The 16,750-nt window shown below is 45.2% G+C and overlaps 1 long non-coding RNA gene across 1 annotated transcript; it reads right to left on the reverse strand.

The window, feature by feature from the left end:
* Positions 1 to 7,950: 7,950 nt before the first annotated feature.
* LOC149868451 (uncharacterized) lies at positions 7,951 to 16,614 on the reverse strand. The gene is made up of 3 exons (XR_016440990.1): positions 15,460 to 16,614; positions 10,807 to 10,950; positions 7,951 to 8,047 (listed from the first exon to the last, which is right to left on the reverse strand). It is a non-coding gene; the product is annotated as an uncharacterized LOC149868451 (long non-coding RNA).
* Positions 16,615 to 16,750: the final 136 nt, after the last annotated feature.

The following is a 16,750-nucleotide window of genomic DNA, read 5'->3' on the forward strand; positions in this document are numbered from 1 at the left end:
CACCTTGTAGAGTTTCTTTCTCCTGTCCCACTCACCCAAGCACCCTTTCAACAGATACTCCCACTCTTCTAGCTAGTGAGCGTCATTGGTGGGGTACTAAAGAAGTTCCATCCAGACCTCCCTAACTAAAAGAAGGTGTTCTCAATGAAAACCAAAAGGAAATCATTTCCGTAAAATAAATTGCTACCAAGAGGCTGCCAAGCCTCACTCTCGCTGGGCGTTACAGACATGAAAGAGATGCCTGGGGAAAAAGATAGGAGAATAAAATGCAGCATTTATTTCCAAGTTTATTTCCAATTTGGTTCGTGTGCCAGCTTATTTATAATTTGTCCCTCTAGAGGCCAGCAGAGTATCAGAAAACAGACAGTGAAATAAGATGTGCTGCTGGAGAACCAGCTTGTACAGACCTATGATAATTTAAACCTTCTTCCAGCTGCTCTAATGCTGCCTCACTATGGTCTTCAGACTGCAATTAGAGTGGGAACATAAAAAACAGGCCGTAACATTACCTTTATCATGGATATAAATTCTTTAAGTGGGGTCATAGATATCAGAAGTAGAACATACTTATTAAATAGATATATTAACCTTATTCATGTAGGAGGGATCAACTGGTTTAAGAACTAAATGATTAAGATTAGGGTATACTTAGGAGAGACAGCATGTCTTGTGGTTAGAGCAAGGGACTGGGATTCGATTCTTCTGGCTTTGATTTGCTGACACTCAACTTTGGTGCCTTCAGTCTCCCCATCTATAAAATAGATATTGTAATACTTCTGGCCTCACAGAAGTGACAGGAAGCTAAACTAATACAATTGATTACTTGGAGACCCTTTAGTAAAAGGGGCAGCAAAAGTGCAAAGTAATTAGTGATTCAACCTACCAAGTATGTGGTTGTTTTATTGATTAATTTTAGAGATCCATATTTTCTATGGCTTCCTGACTTCAGGTGCACTGGATTAATGCTTTCATTTCTAACAGATTTTATCCAGAGGCTCAAATCCTCAAGTCCCTCTACAGGCACACTGCCACTGAAATCAAGGGAAGTTTGCCTGAGGAAGGGCCTAAAGACTCAGTTCTGTGTGTTTTGCTTTGGTGCCAGGAAATATAATCCCTTTAATTAACAGGTCTGTTTCTTTGATAAGTGTTTAAGTGGTTTCACAGCAATTTCATCTCTTCAATTTTAGTCCAGGACCAAGGAGGCGTGGGTAAAGGGAACAAGCACAAGAGTAGAATTTTCCATAGTTTCTAAAGAGAGCTATATCTGAGACACTTTAGTTGTGTGGGTGGGCGGATAGATGGATGGATAGACAGACGGAAAAGGGAGTTTCCTTTATGGGATTCCAATAATTGGTATGTGGTTTACATTCCATTCATCTGAAGGACTCTGATTTTAATCAGAAACAGGCCTGGGCTACTAAACTACCTCTAGTGTTCAAAAACATGATCTGCCTTCAGTCAGTGCAGTTTTCTCACATGCATCTTTCTTTTGACACCCACAGCCCCCCAAAGAATACTGTGGTCATTTACCACCATCAACTTAGCTGCAGGTCCTATAATAGGAACTGCTTCAGAGATCTTTTTCCAGGGAGAGGTTTTCTGATTGCTAGCTTCAGAAGGAGAAACATTTTATAGTGTGGTGTTTGAAGCTGGCATGGATTTTTATGACGAGAATTTATTTAAGGCTGTCCAACTCTGGGAAAACCTTGTCTGGACAGTGTCATGGAGGTCTGGCTACTGAGCTTGGCTTCTGGTACCCAGGCATTGAAACTGACAACCAGTGAGTAGAGGCCCTTATCTGGCAGTGGACTTCCCCTGTTTTGAGGATGTGCACATCTGGAACCAGGGAAACTCCTTGGGTAGAATCAATCAGATTGGCTCTGAAATATTTCAACCCACACCCCTTACCCCCCACCCCTAATGAAAGTGTGGATTGCTTTACAATCCACTCCTTTAGTCCATGGGCTGGGAAACCAAATAATGAGTAATGCATGGCATGGGCTTTGTGGTATTTGGAACTCTGTCTGCAACATTAATGTTAGATATTATCTGTCAGTCCAGCAACCCCCTATAAGCCCTTCCTTTTCCTCCCAGCTCTGCTGCTCTCTCCCCATTTCAAGAGATCCACTTATACTACAAATGAGTTAACTGTGCCTGGCCTGACTGATCTGTGCAAATTGAATTATCTTTGGGGGCTTGCCTTCTGCTCCAAAAGCAGTGCACAATCTGAACACTTGTAGCCTGACAGCAAGGAAGAGACTTGCTAGAATTCATAGCAAGATCCCAGAAAGACCTGAAAAAGGAAGGATGGCTTTGGGGTCAAGGCAGCAGCCCTAGGCCTTAGGCAATCCAGCTTTGGCTCCAAAGTCCACAACAGATTTCCTGAAAAAAACATTTAATCTTTCCATGCCTCAGTCCCTGTCTGCCAAAAGGAGGAACTAATATATCCTTTCTCCCACTGTTCATCTCTTTGGACTGTAAAATCTTTGAGACAGAAACTGTTCTCTTCTCCATGTATTTTCAACATCTAGTACCCAAGGGGATCTTGAAATAGTGTAGAATTTGAGCAGCTACTGTAGCAAAGTAATAAACAATAACAGTACAAAGGTAGTACCAGAGCATCGTTCAGAGCTGGTAGCTAAGAACTGTCTAAGTTTATAGTAAGCACTGGAAGGGGGTGTATTGCATGCACACACCTCTCCTACACCCTGATTTCTTCCTCTTTTTTGCATCTCCATAGCAAGTACATGTTAAAACATTCACCAAATATAAAAGATGGGCTTCCTGCTCAGGTCACATTCATCAGAATTGTACTAAGCTAGCACCAGGGAGCTTTATTGTTTGCATATCTTATGCTGTTCAGCTCAGGAAGAGACTGCTCTCAGGATGCCCTGTTGAGGTCCACACTCTACAGTAGTGAGATTGTCCCACATAGGAAAAATTGAGTCTGCTCCAGCCAATGATATTATGCTGGAGAGCAGAACTTGGTCTGTCTGACTTAATTCTGGCCAAAATTCTTTCCCGTTTGGTTTGATACAAACTTTATTCAGGGTTTACTTGTGCCATTCAAGCTTCTGCTCTTACACAGCTTCTGGTTTGGCCCATAAGTATCCTGATTGTGTTCTGGATTTTACTGCCATTAAGCCATGGTTTATGCTGAGTGCTGAGTTGCAACATGCAGCCAGCCATATTTGCTATACTTTCTCTCTGCTTCTGGATACCCAGAGTTTTTCAGGACAGCACCATTTAATTATGTTGAACATCAAAACATTTTGACACAAGGAGTGCTTGGTTATATCTTTTTTTGGACTGTAATTGCTTTGCACCACGTCTGATTAAAGGAAGGTGGATAAACGGAATAAACTACAGCCAGAGCACCACAGGGGACTCCAAACAGTACAACCCGTTCATTTAGTCATTTCCCCAGTTTTTTCCTCTCAGACTATGATCAGACAGCACCTTTACACATCAAGAACTAGGATCTGGCTTTTAATGTTAATTAAGGTGTGACTGCTTAAATTTTAGAGGGTTTTCTTGCTCCTCGTTCCTCGCTGGCCACAACTGTTCAAGTGTTGCTGAAGGTTATTATGTTTAAGTATTAAAAATGCTTAGCTAAATAAGTTGGCTTATTTGCTTTTGCTGATAGTAGCAGTCCACCCACAGAGCCCTTTCAAATCTCTTCAATGTTTTGGAAAGTGGATAAGGGACTTATTCAGTGACGCGCAAGTTTTGCTTGAGCCAGGAATGAAGCGTGCATTTCATGAAATGAGAAATAACCTCAGACCACACACACAGTGTAATTTCTGAACTCCAGTTCCCTCTCCCTCCCGCTCCCTCTCCCTCCCTCGCACACACACGCACACACATGCACGCACGCACACACACATTCTTCCTAAAAAACAAGATGATGACTGACATCCTTAAACCCTTTAAGCATTCTTCTACAACTAACGGCAGAGGGAGGTTTTCAGAGCTTAGGTGGCTCATTGTTAGCAACAAACTGATGAAAAAATGGATTACTATGTACGTGCATACCATGGTGAAGAGAAAGTACACAAAAAGCCTACCATGTCGGAACACAGCTTTTTAAGGGGAGAAATTGTTGAAGCAAATATAATTGTTAAAGCTAACTTTACTGTGTGAGGATATGCGGGGGGAGGATATTTAACAATTTTCTTTTAAAAGTAATGTTGGCTCTGTAGCTACTTGTTTAGTTCCACTGGAATCAATGAATGCTTCAAACATTATTTCCCAGAATAATACAGTGAAGTAAAACAGACGAATCATAAAGTTATTACTCGCATAAACTTATATCCCTTCCTCTTCAGAGCCGGGAGCCTCTGTACCTAAATGATATGGTTTGTTGGGATGGAGTTCACATGCTCACCAATTGACAGGGAGCCTTAGGGCAAGCTTTTCTACTGCTGCTGCTCCTTAGGTGCATCCCCAGCTTTAGGGTCTGACTCCGTGGTTGCCTCTGGAGAGGACTGTGGCCGGTAAATGTACTTAACCAATGGCATATTGGCAAAGTCCCTGCTTCTGTTCTGGTTCTCCCCAGCAAATTACTTGGAAGGAGCTATCATCATTGTGCTCAGCAGGTGAGGTCGTCTCATATATCACCACTGTAGCAGTTCTGGTCAGTGCTCAGATGGAGGCCTATAAATGAATGGCAAGCAGGAAGGCTTTCATAACCTACTCATTGCTTGGTCACAGATCAGTAACAAATTATCCCCCACACAGCCAATCATCTCTGCAATACCATGTGACATCACGTATAAAGAAACACACCCATGGGATGATCCAGGATTGCAGCGAGGGGGGGGTGTCGCCATACCCCCTTCAGCAGTGCAGCGTATACTCAGTCTGAACTCACTGCCTGCACAGCACAGCACAGCTCATGTGCTGCGAGCTCTGTGCTCACCACCTCGTCAGTGCAGGGGCTGGCTGGAGTCCCTGTTTTCATGCAGCTCCAGAGCCCAGGGGTTAACTCAACTGCTATTTGCCCTCTCCTTTCCTCCCACCTCCTGAGTTCAGCGGCATGGGAAAAGAGGTGACAAGCAGGGACTGCTCTCAGCCCCGTGCACTCATTCAGCTCCAGAGCACAGAGGCTGGGTGTTGCCACTGTTCGTCCCCTCTTCTCCCCTGCTGCTGCTGATTTCAGTGTGGGGGGCCTTGAGTGGGGAAAGGAAGGGCAAACAGTGGTGCTGTTCACCTCCTGGGCTCTAGAACTGCATGAAAGCAGGGGCTGTGCCAGACTCCATGCCAACCAGCTAGTGAGCTCAGGGCTGACAGCATCCAGAGCTCTGGCAGCAGCTGTTATAACATGCTGGCAAGCTCAGAAAGGTCCCTGCACACGCACCACCCAATCAAACAGGGGTGCAGCTACACCACCACATCCCCCCAGGTCTACCCCTGAACACACATTGGCAAATGTGCACGCTAATGTGTGAATCCAATCTCCTGATCCCATCACCTCTAAAACATAGAAAATTCAGCTTTGCATCTAGATTCAGATGTGAACTGGACTTGGCCTGTTTCCATGGGTTCATCTCCAGCCACACACACAGACTTGCATCTGCTGTTAAGGTTGCTCCGTACTTTCCATTATAAATACCCTGCTTTGGGTTGCTTATAGTTTGGCCAAATTCTAATTGTTCAGGCTGAAATTTTCCATGCCGAGTGCCTGCCTCAGGCTGCATTTTTCTGGTATGCCTGAGCAAAAAAACCCCCAATTGTTCCGTTTCTAACTGTGAGGTTCAGGGAAAACTGTTGTTATTTTTACCACTGGGGGGAAAACCACTTACAGCCGTTTCACTGAGGAATTGTATTGCTTCAGTGCTTTGAAGCAGGGACATGAAAACAGCAGAGGAGTTACGCTGGTATCAGGTACCAACCTTCTGTCAAAGATGTGCCTTTTGGTATCGTAAGCAAAATCTATCTAAATTTGTCCATGTTACAGCACTGCAATTGGCACATGCCTTACAGATGTCTATTAGTGACTGTTCTCAAGAAGATTATTTGCACTGGGCATGTCTCATTCCTGCACAGCTCCTCCCTGCCAAGCAGGCTGCATGCATCATTTCCACCAAACAACCAAGCATGCTCCAGATCAGTACTGCAGAATAGGCAGGAACTGTACAGGAATTTTCCAGAGGTTTCTTCTTCTGGTAGATAGGGGTCAGTATAGCAACAGAGTTGAAATTAAGAGTCAGTAAGGCTGGAAGGGACCTCAGTAGGTCCTCTTGTCCAACTCCTTGTTCACGGCAGGATCATCCCTGACTAAACCATCATAAATAAAACCATAGATAAATATGGCTTAACTTCTAAGGATGGAGATTCCACAACCACTCTGGGGAGCCTGTTCCAATGCTTAACCAGCCACATAGCTGATAAAGTTATTCCTAATACGCAGCCTAAATTTCTCTTGCTGCAATCCAAGACCATGGCTCCTTGTCTTGTCCCCTGCAGCCAGAGAGAACAGCCTGTCTTCATCCTCTGTGATACCACTCTTCAGGTATTTGAAGATGGCTATCAAATTCCCCCTCAGTCTTCTCTTTTCTGGATTAAATAATCCCAGTTCTTTCAGCCTGTTTTCTGTAAATTGTATTTCCCAGGCCTCTACTAATTTTTTCATAGTTTCTAGGGTCGGAAGGGACCTGAGCAGATCATCTAGTCCGAAGATGATTGTTTGTTGCTCGTGTCTGGACTCTTCCTAACTTGTTCAACTTTCTTGAAGCTTGGAGTCCAAAACTGGGCACAGTACTCCTGAATAGAGTGGAAAATCATGTCCCTTGACTTGCAAGTGACACTCCTGTTAATACAGCCCAATATATTATTGGCTTCTTTTTTTTTGCAACAAGAGCAGACTCTTGACTCATATTCAGCTTATAGCCTGCTGGAGTACTGCAACCTAAGTAGTTCTTCCCGGGTCTGTATTTCTGTGTGCAACTGCTCCATTCCAAGTGCAGGATTTTTCACATGTCCTTATTGAATTTCAGTTGATTAATTTGGGACCATTTCTCCATCTTATCAAGGTCATTTTGAATCCTAGGCTTACCCTTCAGAGGGTGCATCCAGATGAATGCGTGTGCGCAGTATACGGCACTGCAGACGCCACACATAAAGCCCATGTTGCTAATTTGCAGCTCAGGGTTCTGGGTTTTTTTACACTGGGAGATCCTGTCATCAAAAGAGCCCATATCTAAAAAAAGCAGGGCAGTGCACATGGCGGTAGCGTGCACCACCCAAAACTGGAGCCTGGCTAGTCAGAGCCACGTTCCAGGTGCTGACCAGGCTCCCTGATGCCAGGATGTTGTGGCTGCAGCCCCCAAAGGCACCCAGGGCCCCAGGTAAGGCTGCTGGAGCCAGTACCCTGGGGCCCCAGCTTCCCCTTCCCCACCTGGGATAACATGCCATGTGCCAGAGTGTTCTCTGGGGACAAGTAGCAGTGGCACATATTGTGCCGCTGCTGTTTGTCCCCAGGGAAAATGAAATCCTCAGTTGTGGGGCTGCACTCAGAGTGTCTACAAGTTCACCTGGCTGTCCCATTCATGAAGATATTAAACTATACCAGACACAGGACAAACTCCTGGAAAACCCCACATCAGACCTGATAGAATCAGGGACAATCTGCCTTTTGTAATGCTTCTACCCAGGAGCAAGCCACTTGAGGGTGAGAAGGGAGGAAACACAGGACAGAAAGAGGGTGCAGACCCTGAGGGGTCAGTATGGGCAAAGGGAGAGTGAGACAGGCTAGAAGGACTGAAGCAGAAGGAAAAAGAAATAGACTGGGGAAGAGATGACAGAGTGCAAAGATGGTAAAATTTCTCCCAGGTGGAAATGAAAATTCATGTTTCACAGGACAGCTGAAAGGCAGTGTAAGATCTCATGGTTGGAAAAGTTCATTTTATGCAAAATGGGCTCAAATAAAAATTGGAGCAGTTTATTTACCTCCGAGTTGTGAGATGGCAAGCAGGAAGTTGAATTAACCTTCTTTCTTGTTATGATGTTTCATATTTCACAGGAGGGTGGGTGATGGAAGGCTCTCCTGGGCAAGAAATTTCTCTTGTGTTGAGACTGCTTTGTGAGCATGCAGATTTGGCTCAAAACAAAAGGCTGGAGCAAGGGTGTCAGCTTTCAGGTCTCAAGGTGTTGCATTTTGCTTCTTTCTTGTAAAATTACTAAGCTTTCATTTATGGTACATCACATTTATGTTCCCTAGATACCAGACTTACTGTACAGACCATCAGGTTGCTGAGAAATGAGAAACTTTATCCTCCAGTGTGAAATTTCTTGTTACAGTTGTCCCAGCACAAGGCCAGAATGGGATGTTTTGGACCATGGGTGAATGAATCATAAATACAATCTTACAGAGAAGATTTGCATTAGCTTCCCATCAGAACTAAAAGAGCCCAAAATAACTTAGCAAATATTAGCAAAGATATTGTAGGCTATTGTAAGAGATGTAACTGACTCTGTCTGAGCCCTATGACGACTCTTCATGAAAGCACCTAGATGTAGAGGATGCATGACAAGGTGTGGTTGGCCTTCCTGACTGCATCCCCACACAGCCGGCCCATGTTCATCTTGGCATCAATGATGACTCCAAGATCTTTTTCTGCCTCTGCACTGACAAGAAGGGAGTTCCCCAGCCTGTAGGTATGGTGCTGGTTGTTCCTCCCCAGGTGCATCACCTTGCACTTGTCAGTGTTGCATCCCGTCCTGTTCTCGTCTGCCCACCCCTGTAACCTGTCTAGGTCCGACTGTAGCCTATTCCTTCCTTCTAACGTGCCCACATCCCCCCACATCTTAGTGTCATCAGCAAATGTGAACAGGGTGCTTTTTACCCCCTCATTCAAGTCGCTGATGAAGATGTTGAACAGTGCGGGCCCGAGGACCGAGCCCTGGGGGACCCCACTGCCCACATCCCTCCAGGTCGAAAATGACCCATCCACCATCACTCTCCGGGTGCGGCCCTCCAGCCAGTTGGTGACCCATTTGACTGTGTAGGTGTTGACACCATGGTCCCCCAGTTTCTTAATGAGAACGGGGTGAGGGACAGTGTTGAAGGCCTTCCGAAAGTCCAAAAAGACTATGTCCACTGCTACCCCTGCATCTAGAGATTTTGTGACCTGGTCACAGAAGGCCACTAGGTTGGTCTGACAGGACCTGCCTCTAATGAACCCGTGTTGGTTGCCCCTAAGCATAATCTCCCCTGCTGGCCCCTCCTGGACATGTGCCAGAATAATTCTCTCAAAAACCTTACCCAGGATCGAGGTAAGACTAACTGGCCTATAGTTCCCCGGGTCCTCCTTCCTCCGCTTTTTGAAGATGGGAATGACACTGGCCCTCTTCCAGTCCTCTGGCACCACACCAGAGCACCATAAATGCTCGTAAAGCTGTGCCAGGGGTCCCGCAATGACCTCAGCCAATTCCCTCAGCGCTCTGGGATGGAGATCATTTGGACCAGCTGATTAAATACATCCAGTCCCTCCAGAAGTTCCCTGACTAGATCCTCACTGACCCTTGGCCTAGATGCACCTCCCCTGGGGCCTGAGGGCAGCCCAGTGGGGGGGCTGATCTGGTCCTTGCTCAGGAAAATGGAGGCAAAGAAGTTGTTAAATAGGTTAGCTTTGTCATCTGGTGTGATAACCAAATTTCCTAGTGTGTCTTGCAGGGGCCCACGTTACCCGGTACCTTCTTTTTGCCCCCCAGGTATTTAAAAAAAGGACTTCTTGTTGTCCTTGATCCAGGAAGCTAGTCCCAGTCTCATCTCCGCCTTGGCCTTCCTGACTGCCCCCCTACATCCCCGAGCAACCACAGTATAATCCTCCCTGATGATGGCCCCTCCCTTCCATTGGGTGTACGCCTCCCTTTTTGCTAGGAGACATTCCTGGATGCTTTTGTTGAGCCACGGGGGCTTATGTGCCCTCCTGCTCCCTTTGATCCGTGTTGGGATTACCTCACTTTGGGCTTGGAGGATCATCTCCGTAAGGAGCAACCACTCTTCTTGGACACCTGGCTCCCCTCCCCTCCGGGACCTCAGTGCTTCCCCAACTATTCTCCTTAGCTCATTGAAGTCCGTCCTCCTGAAATCTATGCCACCTTGCACTGGATGGTGAATTCCAGCAGGTGATGATTACTGTCCCCCACGTAGTCAAGCACCCACAGACCCCTCACCAGGTCATCACCCGTGGCCAGCACCAGGTCCAACAAGGCATCTCCCCTGGTGGGGCTGTGCACCTCCTGGGTTAGGTGGAGGTCCTGCATTTTGGCTAGGAACCTATGTGAGTGGTCAGACCTGGCTGGTTGCTCTTCCCAGCAGATGTCTGGAAAGTTCAAGTCACCCATGATGACCACGTCCTTTGAGCTAATTACCTCCATGAGCTGACTTAAGAATTCCTGGTCTAGTTCTTCCCCTTGGTTGGGTGGTCTGTAATAGACCCCCACCATTAAGTCTCTTTCCCCTCGACTGCCTTGTATTCTAACCCAGAGCACTTCCACGTGCCCCTCCTCTGACTCTGTGCATTCCTCCTTGAAGTAGAGTGCCACACCCCTGCCTTTCCTCCCTGTCCAGTCCCTCCTATACAGCCTATAGCCCTTGATATTCACTGCCCAGTCATGCGTTGGGTCCCACCACATTTCAGTGAGCCCCACTATGTCTGGGTTGGTGTCAGCTAGCAAGAGGGTAAGTTCCTCCTGCTTGTTTCCCACACTACGAGCATTTATGTAGAGGCATTTGAGGTCTTCTGTGGATGTGCGCACTGGCCCCCTAATCACAGCATTGCCCTGGTCCCTGTTGCTTACCTGTGTGTATGTTCTGCTCGTCGATCTAGACTGGGCTGTACTTGTGAGTGCTGCTTGGTTTAGCGGTCCAAGGCTTCCTCCTCCCTCATCTTCCCCTTCCCCCGACAAGCCTAGTTTAAAGCCTGCCAGAGGAGATCCGCCAACCTAGAAGAGAACACACGCTTACCTTAGGGGAAAGGTGGAGCCCATCCCACCCAAGCATGATCCTCCTTGGATCATGAACACCAGAACTAGTTCTACTACTCCATATGTGGTTGTAACAGTGCTAAATGCAGAGGAAATACAATCATTCTGCTCCACCTTGATATTATTCTTTTTTATATATCAAAGGATCACATTAGTCTGTTTGCCCACAGCATTGTATTGGGATCTCACATTCAGCTGATTGAAAGAGGCAGGAGAGTTGTGACAAAGTCATTGTTTTCTAGGATAGAATTTCCATGCCTGTAGGTATGTGTCGGGGGGGGGGGGGGGGGCGTCCGATGACACTGCTACTCGCCGCAGTCTCCACCCCCCTGATTTGGGGACTGTCCTCAGGGTACTTTACCCGGAGCTGCTCCTCTGCAGGCTGGATGCCTCTGGATCACCTGCCACGACTTTGATGACCTCCTGGTTCAGTGTTGATAATCGGGTGCGTGCCAGTCCACAGATGAGACTCCTGGGTCCTAGGGGTCCCACGGTGTCGAGGGCTCCTCTGCCCCACACCCTCGCCCGTACCTCCACGGGGTTGAGCAACAGTCCGCTCAGCCTCCTTGCCAAGATATCGTGCCTGGGATCCGTAAATCAAAGTAGGCAAAAACAACTCAATGCTAACAGCCAGGGATTCCCCAGAGCCTGGAAGCCGCCTGGACCTTTTTGTGGGCCTCCCCAGTCTTTCCCTGTCCGCTGTGTGGCTAACACCCCTCCTCAGGCTTCTGTTTAAGTAATCAACTTGCTCCAGGGCTTGCGGGGTCCACTGGGCCCTCTCCATCGCAGTGGCGGCACCTTCCCTGCTGTGAGTGCCCCCCCTATTAGAAGGAATACGGCTCACTGGCTTCTGCCGAGCCGAGCCGGGCTCACTGGTCCAGAACTGTCAGTGTCTGCGCTGGGGCGGTTCCTTCCCAGATCCCAGGTCTCATTGGGGTTTGCCCTTACCCCAGAAGGTCCTCCCGTGCCTCCGGGCTACCTTTGTCCGTGCCCAGGTGATCCTGCCGACATCTGCACCGCCGCCGCTTGCTTCCGGTTCCTCCTTTCCAGCTGCCTTCGGCGTCTCCTTTATAGTGGACAGAACTGCCTCAGGGCCTTTCTTCCAGACACACCTGTGGATGGTGAGTGTTCCCGCCCTGGCAATTTGTGCCGAGGGGCATCACACAGGCTGTTTAGCAACGGGGCGTGGGGTTTCGGGGGCCACCTGCTCCCCTCCTCCCCCACAGTATGGCCTGAGTTCTTCCTTCCTAGAGGTACAAATACCTTTGGGTGTTATGAAAGGCATAAGCCCAAATTCATTTCCACCCTTTAGGCACATAAATAACACACAGCCAAAGTTAGCTGTTTAAGAAGCAGTTAGGACCAGTGGCACTGGGGAGGTTCAGAAAGATGGGGAGGACCCTCCCACCTTTTAGTCCAAAGTTTAATGGTCCTGAACATGTTCAGAAAGACAAGTCAAGTTGCACATTCAGTGTAGCACTTAAATGCATATAAGTAGCCCTTATCATCACTTAGGCAACTAACTTTAGCCCTGTATGTACTATTTACTTGCCTAATGGGGAACTGAAATTGAGATATAGGGGTTGCTTGCATTCAGCTTGCCAAATGGTCTCAACTGCTTCACATGAGATGTGTTCCTCATTACTAATTGCCTGTCATCTGTTTTCTTGGCAAATGTCTCCAGCAATGATTTTGTTTTCAGTAATACAAGTAGCATAGGACCAAGAACCAGTTCTGGTTGGGATCCCACTAGGATCGCAGCAGCTTGATGATGTTTTCTCATTGATAATTACATGGGATCCGTCAGCCAGTTTTTATGCTACTCACTGTTGAGTTTGTTCCTTTCTCGTTTCTTCATCTAATTATCTCAAGCAAATGCCTCACAGAATTCAAATGGATTACCAATACATCAATGCTATTACCTTTTAATAAACAAAATAACTTAGGCTGACACTGTTTTCCCTAAGTCCCTGTTGATAAGCATTTCTTATATTACCCTCTTTTAACTCTAATCAAGTCCCATGTTAGCCATTAAACATCTCAGGGTTGATATCAGCCTGATGGGTTACCCAGGTCATCCTGTTTTTTGAACAGTGATGACTGTGGCTGTCTCCCAGCCCTCTGAAATGTCTCCCATGTTTCAAGCCTGCTTTGAATGCTCAATGAATGATCCAGAAAGTTGTCCAGAAAACTCTTTCCAACTCTTTTGGAAGAAAGTTAGCTGAATATGCTGTTTCACAATGCCTAGGTTTAACAGCTACAGCTTAATATCTTCTGAGTTCCTGCTTGAATGGAAAGGATGTTGTCATCACATGACACTAATGCATCATGTTTTCCCCCCCACAAACACAGAAATAAAATATGTATTGAATACTCCTGCATTACTATGGACTATTGTCCCAATTTGAACTATTAGGAGGTGCAGAGAGTCAGTTCTTCCCAACTTTTCACTTCCCAACCAGACTTTTTGTAAAGTAGGGAGAGACCCCTTTTAAATACAGGGATAAATATTCAAAGGGAATGCCACATTCTTTATGAGCAGATTCCCATTTTGATGTATCCTGCCCTTGTCCTTGAAGCAGTATACGAACAAATACGGGCAAGTAAAAGCTGGATAGATTCAAGTGCTTATCATGGATGCCAATTATGCCATCTCCCTAGCTTTTCCAGCTTCATGAGTTGCTAGAGTGAGTTTGCTGTGGAATAACTACTTAGCCCATTGCACACTAGTGAATACAACAATTCTCAATTAACTCTCACTTCAAGGGTAACACTACCCCCACTAGAGGTTCAAGTAACCTTATTATAACCACAAGGAAGAAGCTTAAGTCATTTGCTTTGCCATCATAATTTCGAGATTTCTTTACGACTTTTTCCCCATTTTACCTATCTATAGAATTATCCAATGATATTGAGGACAATTTAGATAGTAGTTCAATTTCTAAAGCACTGAAACTTGGACTTGGCTTCTGTGGGAAACTCTGTTAGACAAAGTAATTTGTAAACCAGAAGAGAAAAACTTAGTTTTTTAAACTTCATATTTCATTGAAGATAACTTATTGATAGAAAAGTGTGGGACTGTCCCATTAGCAGAACAGTAATATAATCCAGCATGTCTGTGGCACAGGGAGCTCCTGCTGATTTAACGATACTATAAGTACGGTGAGTGAGTGTGTATATGAACCCACAGAAACAAGCCAAGCCCAGTTCACATCTGAGTCTAGATGCAAAGTCAAATTTCTGTGTTTTAGAGGTGGTGGGATCAGGGGACTGGAGTCTATAAAACAAGCTAAAAATAAAAATTCTAGTTAAGAAATTATAGTCTAAATTACAGCATGATGTGAATTTGTTTTCCTCACCACTGAGATATAAACCTCAACAACTGGAGACTCTTTGCTGGAATGTCTCCCACAGCCTTAATTACAGATAGGCCATTGATGCCATTTATACAGTTGTGAGCATTTACCTCAGACAATATAAATATACGTCTGGTATTTGTGTTTAAAGTTACTGGCATAGAATGAGTTTCAGGGCAATACAGATGATCTTGTTTACATGAGTGTCCACTTAATGGAAACAACTGAATATCAAACTATAGAGGGGGGAAATCCCCTTAGCATAAACAGTTTTCTAAAGTAAAACGAAAGCCTATTTTGAATCAAGCTGGTATTCATTTAGAGTCGGATCTTGCTCCCAGTGATGTCAATCACTGCTTTGCTATCGTCTTTATTAGGAGCAGCTTCAAGGGTTTAATACGTTAATACTAAAAGCAAGCTACTAACATTTAAGTGACTGCAAACATCCAGGGACAATTTATGCATGTTTTAGGATACAGTTCTATTGCTGTATTCTATCAAGAGCTCTTAGTAATATAATACTAAATAGTTCATTAGTGTGTTTTCAGACAAGACAAATGCAATGGGTGTTTATGCTCCCATCCAAATGACAGAGCATGGCTATTGTCATTAAACGATTATTTGGCTCAGGGGTACATTTGAAATTACTTGTCTGGGTTTCATGTTCTTCAGCAGTGGGGCAGGACCCATAAAGAACAAAAGTACAAAGTATTATTTATTTCACCTCTTGCTTTTACCCTGCCTTCTCGGATAGCTACCACTAGGATTCTTTCCAAATACATAGCTTGAACAAAGAAGCCTCCTGAAATAAGGTTCCAGTCCAAAAGGACTCAGTTAAGTGATTTGTTTGTATCATCTGATGCCGTTTTCAAATATTTTTGGTTTTGTGATCTGCACAGCTGGTAGCAGTCCTGATTAGGATAATGCCAATAAGAGATGTTCGGTTTGCTTAACTGAACCAAAAATTCCTTTCTTTGTTTTTTCATTGCTTGGAAACATTTTGTGGGAACCAAAATGAAACATTTCAACTTCCGTTTCATGTTATGTAATCCCCCCTTTTTTTTTTTACATTTGTCAATTTCAAAACAAAAAAATAGAAACATGCCATCACCATATTTTTTAAATTCCTTTTGCCTCTCAGTTTTTTTCCCAGCCAGATTCAATCTGTAGTCATGAATAGTTCTGGTCTCCCGAAAACTGCTTTTTCTCCCAGCATTTTCTATTAATAAAAAAAAAAAAAAATTGTCATCTGTTTTTAAGTACAGAGGAAAAAAAATGTTGATTTTGAACAGGTCAGTAAGATTGACAGCTGCTTTGTTGACAAGCTCCTGCACCTCCCCCATGGGCTGGAGCAGAAACTTAAACTGTGTCTTGATGTTCCTGTGAAAGAAAATGGTTAATTTTGGCCAAATTACAAGCTTTTGAAAATCTCAGTTTGCACATGCTCAGTAGAGACTTGTTAGTATCTGGCGGGTAAATTCTCCAAGGAGTCTGACTTTGCTAAGCATGCAGCAGCCCAGGGGCTGAATTAGGCTTTTCCTGAAATTGTTGCTCCAGGGGGCTCTTGTGGAAAACACACAAACAGTGAGCAAGGAGACTCTCCTGTGCCTTCAGTGCTATCCCAGCTAGTGTGCAAGCATTGCAGTAGTAGGAAATGGCTAAATGAATGCAGACACACAAAAGTAGACAAGAAGTGGGATGGGAGGCGGGGGATGGCAGAAGGAAGCCTAGCTGGAAGAGGGGAGACTGGCAGTTAGTGGAGAGGAGGAAGGAAATGAGGAAACTTTGGAGAGAATGTGGATTTAAGATGAGCAAATAGTGTATAGGAAAACTGAGATAGTGAACATAGGTTAGAGGTGGGAGAAATGAGAGAAGAGATTGGGGCTAGAAAGCCATAGCCAGGAAAAAACTCTCAGGGGCCTAAGGCAGGAAAGTGCCCAAACAAGGGGTCTTGGAGAGGAGACAGGGATGAGAAGCCTGTCAAAGGAGACTGGAATTCTGCTATGGATCCCAGAAGGAGACTAGGACAACTAAATTAGGCAAGGAAACAGAGACTGGATTAGGGATTTAAAAAAACAAAACAAAAGGAAGGTAAAATACATTGTAAACAGGGTTGAACAGGCTCAGTGAAGCTGGGTAGAAATGTCTTGGACTAGCTAGCTTCCAGTACATTGAATGAAATCCAGGATTCCCATTTCCCACTGTTCCTTCCTCTTTACGACATAACTGTGAAATATACTGCTGGTTCACATAGGAGATAATCCACTACCACTGTCTATTACTTAAGTGGTCTGTGTCATGGTTTAAATTATTCTAATCTAGGTCATGAGCAGCGTGTTACCCAATTCCACCTGGTGGAATTTGTTTTCCCCCCCAGTTTGCTCTATTTGAAAGCCTTGGAA

The sequence above is a fragment of the Crocodylus siamensis genome, chromosome 3 (genome assembly GCF_052110815.1).
Source record: "Crocodylus siamensis isolate JL-2025a chromosome 3, ASM5211081v1, whole genome shotgun sequence".
Taxonomy (NCBI): Eukaryota; Metazoa; Chordata; order Crocodylia; family Crocodylidae; genus Crocodylus; species Crocodylus siamensis.